Source organism: Chrysochloris asiatica, unplaced genomic scaffold (genome assembly GCF_000296735.1).
Source record: "Chrysochloris asiatica unplaced genomic scaffold, ChrAsi1.0 scaffold00194, whole genome shotgun sequence".
Taxonomy (NCBI): Eukaryota; Metazoa; Chordata; class Mammalia; order Afrosoricida; family Chrysochloridae; genus Chrysochloris; species Chrysochloris asiatica.
The window spans coordinates 5,101,342-5,110,024 of NW_006408712.1; the positions used below are offsets into that span (position 1 = coordinate 5,101,342).

At 39.4% G+C, this 8,683-nt stretch overlaps 1 protein-coding gene across 2 annotated transcripts in view; it reads right to left on the reverse strand.

The window, feature by feature from the left end:
* FERMT2 (fermitin family member 2) overlaps positions 1–8,683 on the reverse strand; it is a 108,443-nt gene that overhangs the window by 53,895 nt on the left and 45,865 nt on the right. The window lies entirely within an intron of this gene.

Genomic DNA, 8,683 nt, shown 5'->3' on the forward strand with positions numbered 1-8,683 from the left:
TTTACTTCCATGTGATATTAATGACATTGTTCGATGATTTCTGCATTCTCTTTGGTCATCTCTCTTTGGAATGGGCACAAATATGGATTTCTTCCAAACAGTTAGCTAGGTGGCTGTCTTCCAAATGTCTTAGCAAAGATTAGTTAAGTGGCGTCAGTGTTGCATCAGTTTGTTGAAACATTTCAATTTGCATTCCATCAATTCCTGGATCCTTGTTCTGTGCCAATGCCTTCAGTGTACCTTGGACTTCTTCCTTCAGTACTAGTGGCTTTTAATCAAATTCTATCTCTTGAAATAACTGAACATTAGCCATTACTTTCTGGTTCATGCACAGTGTATTCCTTCCATCTTCTGTTGATGCTTTCTGCATCACTAATGTTTTTGTAAAATTCTTCAACTTTATCATAACTGGCTTTAGTAGCTGGTCTGTAAATTTGAATAATAGTGGTATTAACTGGTCTCTTCCTTCTAGGTATACGCATACTGTCCTATCACAAACAGCGCTGTACTCCAAAGATAACGCTTGAAGTGTTCTTTTTGATAATGAATCTGACACCGTTGTTCCTGGCATAGTAAATCATGTGATGCTCAGATTCAAAATGACCAATACCAGTTCATTTCAGCTCACTAATGCCTACAGTATCTATATGTGTTCCATTTTACTTTTGATAACTTACAATTTTCCTAGATTCGTATTTCACATATTCAATGTGAACAACTCAGATGAGGAGAACAAGCTGTTTCTCCTCATCTGAGTTGTGGCCCTGCCCAATCTGCAACTGAAGGTTCCGATATCGATGTTTATGTGTTCCATTTCACAAAACACACAGGAATATATATTCGATTAAACAACCACCAGGCACATTTTTCCAAGTCAGCCTTCTACCCGCCGGCACACAGCCTTTCTCGTTTCATAGGTCTAAAGTCCTCAGCTGCTCTGTCTCTCCATGCCATCACCTTTTCCTCCATCTCTGGTGTCACAGCTTCTCTGGTTACGATACCACATACTCCGCTCATGCTCTTCCCTCTTGATAGTCCCAGGGGTCTCTGTTCTTAGAATGTTAAGATTAACTATTCCCCTTTTATTGCTACATATCTTCTAAACTTTACAGCTGTCACAATCACAATGAATCATGATAACAGTTACTCACAATTGAATCAAAAGAATCCTATCTCCATCCCCTTTAACCAGACCCATCTAAACAAGATGAAAACTATTCAGTGGGGATACTATCCTCCTCTTCCTTACTCTTAAACTAACCTCACTCTTTAAAACTCGTAAGTTAGCCACTTTGTGCCTTGATAGCCCCCCATTTTAGGTAACAAATGTCTAAGTTACTTGTCTCTATCAACCCGCAGGGGACACGCTTGATCCTTGATGTGAAGACTCCTTTCCTCTTGGTTGCTATTTTGACCAACTACATTCATAACCAAAGGTCAAGTTCATCAAATTGTAGCAATTTATAATTGCTTCCTGTATCAAACTTCTTTATCTTCCTCTCATTGAGTTCTGATCAGCAAGTTATCCAGGCTATGTCAAATAGGTACTATCTGCAAGTTTGGGCATTCTTATGTGCCCCCCCCCCCAGCCTCCCCCTTCATATCAGCTGGCCGCTTTATTCTCAGCTCTAGCCCTGGGGGCTAGATCAGTGTCAGTGGGCTTAGGAGTTCACAGGTCTCCCCAAACTTCAGACCAACCAGCCCTTCCTCTTCTCTCTCTCAGCTCAAGGTTGGGAGGAGTCTATGGAACATGGTTGAACTCAGCCCATATCTTCATTGTTGCCTTTCTCCCACTTCCACTCACAAGAAGACCAACACAATCACCAGCTTAGCTAACTTATTATAAGCCTGCTCCCTCTGAGTTTCAGTCTTGGAAGGCAGTTTGTCCTCAAAGGCTTACTTTTCTTGCTTTGATGGCTCCCAGGCAAACAGCCTGCTTGTTTTTGTAAAAAACCAGTCTGCTTTTTCCCCTTTTTCCTGCTGGTCTTTCTTTTAAGAAGTATCTTCTGTTCCTCTAACCACTCCAGGTTGGTCTGCATGTCCTTTAAAGTGGGAATGTCCCACCTTGGAAGGTTCTGGATGGGACTCAGGATTCCACTGAAGGTCCCATATGCTACAAAAGCTTAACAAGAAACCTCTTTCACTGGGAAAATTCTAGAATCCATTTTAGGGAGGTGAAACATTAAGAAAAAAACAGGATATCTGTAGAGTCCCAAAGTATCACTCTTCAAACATTTATTATAATTGTTGTGTTAGATTTAGCATTTATGCATAAAAATTCTTCAATACACCCTTCTGAGGGGTGGAGTTTCAAATCTCCCCCTTGGAATGCTTATGGGTCCTGGTAATGATTTGCTTCTAGCAAACAAGACTGTTAAATGGGAAAAAAAGTAACTTTACAGAGGAGAAACCGGATAGACTTTACTTTAACCAAATGATCATGTCCACAATCATCAGTGACAAGCAATGCTGCGATTATTTATCCCTGATACGCTGTGATGAAAAGAGTACTTCACATCAGTGGTACACAAACCATAAATCCATACTACAGTCTTATCATGGAAAACAGACAAACACAAATTCAGAACATTCTACAAAATGCCTGTCCCAAAGTGTCAAGGTCGTTGAAAAGAGGAGCACTGAGAAACTGCCACGGTTTGGAGGAGATGAAGAAGACGTGGTAAGTAAATACAACATGTGTCTCACACTGGATCCCAGAACAGAAAAGGAAGTGTTAGTGAAAACGTAGTGAAATCTGAATAAAGTTTACAGTTTAAGCCTGGTAATATTAAACTACTTAACAAGAATGGTGTCACATTCATCATCAAAAAGAGCATTTCAACATCTATCTTTAAGTATGATTTTGTCTGTGACAGGATATTAACCACACGTCTACAAAAAAAATGGTTAATCCCACTACTATTCAAATTTACTCATCAACCACACAAGCCAGTTATGATGAAACTGAGGAATTCTACCAACTTCTTCAGTAAGAAATTGGTCAAATATGCAAATAAGAGGTATTGATAATTACTGGTGATTGTAATGCAGGGGTTGAAAATGAAAAGGAAGAATTAGTAGTTGGAAAATATGATCTTGGTGATAGAAATCATGCTAGAGAATCACACGAGAGAATTTTGCAAGACCAATGACTTCACTGCAAATACCTTTTTTAAACAACCTTGAAGGTACACATAGACCTCACCAGATGGAATAAACAGAAATTAAATTGACTACATCTTTGGGAAGAGATGGTGAAAAAGTCCAGCATCAGCCAAAACAAAGCCAGGGGCAGACTGTGGAAAAAGACTGTCAAAGTGCTTATATGTAAGTTCAGACTGAGGCTAAAGAAAACTAAAAGAAGTTCATGAGAGCCAAAATATGACCTTGAGCATATCCCACCTGAAGTAAGAGATCATCTCATGAACATATTTGAATGTATTAGACACAAAAGACTGTAAACACCAGAAAAGTTGTGGGATGATATTCAGAACATCACACAAGAAAGCAGGAAAAGACCAAAATGTACTGCAGAAGAGACTCTGAAACTTGCTCTTGAGCAAAGAGAAGCTAAAGAAAATGGAAGAAATGAAGAGATAAAAGAACTAAACAGAGTATTTCAAAGGGCAGCTCGAGTAGACAATGTTAATCAAGCATGAAAATGAAATGTGTGAAGACCTGCAGTCTGAAAACCAAAAGGGAAGAATAAGCTAAGCATTTCTCAAAGTGAAAGAACTGAAAAAATATTCAAGCCTTGACATATAATACTGAAGGATTCCAAGGACAAAGTATTGAATGATACAGAAAGCATCAAAAGAAGACGGAAAGAATATATAGAATCACTGGACCAAAAGAAATGGTCATGTTCAACCACTTCAATAGGCAGCATGCTATCAGAGCAAGAGCCACTGGTACTGAAGGAAGAAGTCCAAGGTGCACTTAAGGCATTAGCAAAGAACAAGGCTTTAGGTATTGATGAATTATAGATTAAAATCTGTAAACTAACTGATGCAGCATTGAAGGTACTCACTCATCTATGCCAAGGAATTTGGAAGATAGCCACCTGGCCAACTGATTGGAAGAGATCCATATCTGTGCCCATTCCAAAGAGAGGTGACCCTATGGAATGTGCAAATCATCTAACAATACCACGAATATCACTTGGAAATAATATTTTGCTAGAGATAATTCAAAAACGTCTGCAATACTACATTGACAAGGAAATGCCAGAGGTACAAGCCAGAAAGAGGAATATCACTGCTGACATCAGATGGATCTTGGCTGAAAACAGAAAATAACAGAAAGATGTTTGTGCTTTACAGACTAAGCAAGGGCTTTCCACTGTGTGGGTCATGATAAGCTATGGATAACTTTGGGAAGAATGGGTATTCCAGAGTACTTAATAGTGCTCATGAGGATAACATGGAGAGATAAAGCAGCTGAGGACTCCAGACTCATGGAAAGAGAAAGGTGGCTGGCGGTCAGGAGGCAAGCTTTGCAGAATGTGACCTTTGGTTTGCTTAAATGATTATATATCCTGAGTTTTTCTGTGTACATAAAACAACAACAACAAAAAAACAAGAACAGAGGGAATAGAAGCAAATACTGTTGAATGATGATGCATGGAGGGGATTGAAATCATGGCAATGAAACAAAATACTATAGGATTGAGTGTAAAACCAATGTTTTCCCATGTAAACTATCACTCAATTCACAATAAAATCTTAAAAAAAAAAAAGTTCTCAAGAGGAACCTGTACAAAGACCAAGAGGTGGTCATTAGAACAGAAAACGGGGGCACTGAATGGTTTAAAATCAGGAAAGGTGTATGTCAGGGCTGTATTCTTTCACAATGCTTATTCAGTCTGTTTGCTGAGCAAATAATCTCAGAAACTGGATTATATGAAGATGAACGTAGTTATCAGAATTAGATGAAGTCTCATTAACAACCTGTGATATGCAGATGACAACAACCTTGCTTCCTGAAAGTGAAGAGGACTTAAAATACTGAAGAACATCAAAGACCACAGCCTTTAGTACGGGTTGCACCTCAATGCAGAGAAATATCCTCATCACTGGACTAATAATAATAACATCATGATAATGGAGAAAACATTGACATTGTCAAAGACTTCCTTTTGACTGGATCCACTATCAACACTCATGGACGCAGCAGTCAAGAAATCAAACACCATAATGCATTAGGCAAATCTTCCGCACAAGACCTCTTTAAAATACTCAAGAGCAAAAATGCCAGAGGTGTGTTGACCTAAGCCATTGTATTTTCAGTTGCTTCATATGCATGTGAAAGCACATAACCTAATTCATGGACAATGAATAAGGAAGACTGAGTTACGGTGCTGGAGAAGAATACTGAAAGTACCATGAACTCTCAAAAGAACAAACTACTGGAAAATGTATCACCAGAATGTTCCTTATTTGTCAGGATGGTGAGACTTTGTCTCTCACACTTCACATATGTGGTCAGGAGGGACCACTCCTTGGAGAAGGACATTATGCTTGGTAAAGTGGAGGGTCAGGGAAAAAGAAGAAGACCCCCAATGACATGGATTGGCACAGTGGTAGCTGAAGGACTCAAGCGTAGCAATGATTGTGAGGATGGCACCAGACTGGGCAGTGTTTTGTTCTGTTGTGCACAGGGTCACTATGAGTCAGAACTGACAAGATGGTACTTAATAACAATGGCAAACTCTTAATTTTGATAAAATGTACCATGCTTATTTGAATATATCAACATTGGAAGATGCAAGGTGAAGGGTAAATGGAATTCTCTTTCCTATCTTTGTAAGTCTTCTGTAACTCTAGAATCATTTCAAATAAAAACTAAAAACAAAAGTTGCACGTGTATCCACAAATCGTTTCTTTCCTAACTTCTTTATGTAAAAGATTATCAGTATACTTTCTGTAATCTAAATTTCAACATTTTAATCTGATGAAAGAGACTCCAGAGTTAAACTAGGCCAATGTTGTCACTGCCCAGATGAGTGAGTGCTTTCATTGGCACTAAGGCTACTAAGCTCTTCAAGGCTGCTCCAGTTTTTAAGTCACTAGTTTTGGTTTCAGACTCCCAGGATGGGCATGTGACCTGTGGTCTAGCCAACTGACTGCACTCGGCTGTGAGGGGTCTTGGGAAATGTGGCCTTTTTGGTTTATAAGGTAGAAAATTTTCAAAGCAGAGGGTAAGCTTGTTGTTGTTGTTAAGTAACATGGAGTCAGTTCTGACTCATAGTGACCCTGCACAGGGTTTCCAAGGCTGGAAAGCTTTACAGAAACAGAACGCCTCATCTTTCTCCCGTGGAACTGCTGGTAGTTTCGAACTGCTGACCTTGAGGTTGGCACACCGACTCGTAACCACTACGCTACCAGAGGTCCTGGGAGGGTAGGCTAGGGAGAACCAATAAAATTATAATGAAAAATACAATCCATTACAAGTATATTTAGGAAGGTAAGATAATGAGTATTTTCAATAAGTAATATAGGAAAATCCGTAACTGTCAACACTTAATCTCATTCTATACAGTGTAGTGTGAAAGAAAGGACTAATACATAACACATCAGTAAGAAAAAAGTATGCTATTTGGTGACTACATGCAGGCAATGAACTTGGAGGATAAATCCTAGTACGGTGCAAAGAGCTCGAGCTTAAGGTGCCTAGGCTGGTTTTGTCACTCTACAAGATCTGGGGAAGTGACTCCCTGAACTCCATTTGATTAAACAAATCACATACATTCACGACTTGAAGCCATAAACAAGCAAAAAATGAAACAACTCTCAAAATATAACAACTATTAATGTGAAGAGGACTTGAAACATTTACTTATGAAGATCAAAGAGCACAGCCTTCGATATGGATTACATCTCAATGTCAAGAAAACAAAAATCCTCACCACTGGACCAATAAACAACATTCTTTATCAACGGAGAAAAGATTGAAGTTGTCAAGGACTTCATTCTTCTTGGATCAACTATCAACACTCGCGGAAGCAGCAGTCAAGAGATCAGACAACGTATTGTATTGGGCAAATCTGCTGCACAGGAACTTTTTAAAGTATTGAAGAGCAGAGATGTTAGCTTGAGGACTAAGGTGCTCCTGACCCAGGCCATGGTGTTTTCAATAGCCTCATATGGATGGCTAAAGCTGGACAGTGAATAAGGAAGATAGTAGAAGAATTGATGCCTTTGAGTTGTGGTGTTGGAGGAGAATACTGAAAGTGCCATGGACTGCCAAAAGAACCAATAGATCTGTTTTGGAAGAAGTACAGCCAGAGTACTCCTTGGAGGCCAGGATGGCTAAGCTTCATCTCTCATACTTTGGACATATTGTCCGGAGGAAACAATCACTGGAAAAGGATGTCATGCTGGGTAAGGTGGAGGGTCAGAGAAACAGAGCAAGACCCCTAACAAGATGGATTGGCCAGGTGGCATCATTGATGGCCTCAAGTGTGGCAGCGGTAGTGAGGTTGGCCCAGGATCGGATATTGTTTCATTCTGCTGTGCATGGGGTCGCTATGAGTCGGTTCCAACTCGATGGCACCTGACAACAGGAACAATTAATGTGAAAGGTATTCCTATTAACTGAGTAACAATGCACGCATACTCGTTAGCCCCATTATGGTTCAACACCATAATGGGAATCTGATCAAACTCAAGTTAAAAGAAGTAAAGAAATAAAATGAAGATGTATTTGCAAGGGATGTAATTATTTTAAATAGAAGATACAAGAGAATCAATAGTTAGAATGGATGAAAGTTCAGCAATAGATATTAAATTATGAGGGAAAAAAATCAGATACTTACCAAAAACAGTAGCCAATTTTCAAAATTTTAAAGCATCTAGAAATGAATGTTTAAAAAAAACCCACACATAATACTTTTTGGATAAAATCATAAACTTTATTTAAAGACATAAATGACCACTTCAACAAATGGGTAAGTAGGCCTTGTTCATAGACGGAACCATTCTGCTGTACTAACAAAATCTCTCCTTATTATGCATAGGCAGTCCTTGGGCTACAACTGCTACTTGCCCTTTGATATCATGTAAAATTTTACTCACTTTAAAGCAACAAATTCGTTACCATAATCACCTTCACTTATTGCAGTGCAGCCTTTAAATCAATGAAAAACCTTTGAGCCTTTACTTGCACTAAAACCTCCAAAACCAAACTCATTGTGATTGAGATGATAATGACTCACAGCAACCCTGTAATAGGGTTTCTGAGGCTATAAATCTTTACAGGAGCAGATAGCCTCATCGTTATCCCAAGAAATGGCTTGTGGGTTTGAACCACTGACCTAATGGTTAGCAGCCCAATGCTAACAGCATCAGCGGAGCTCAGGGCACTAAAAGCAAAACCCACTACCACTGACTTGATTCCAACTCATAGCACCTTATATAGGGCTTCTGAGACTGTGCACTTCTTTATGTGACCAGACAGCCTCATCTTTCTCCAGCATTGTGGCTAGTGTGTTTAAAACTGGCATCCTTGAGGTTAGCAGTCCAATGTGTAGCCACCAGGGTTCTTTCTTTGCACTAAAATAGGGCTAAATAAAAACCATATGCACCTGTTCCCACTGATCTACAAATCCTTCAAGATATAATTAGGAACCCCCTCTAAGACTGAAACTCAAAGGGAATACATGAGCAGGCATGTAAGCTTGCTG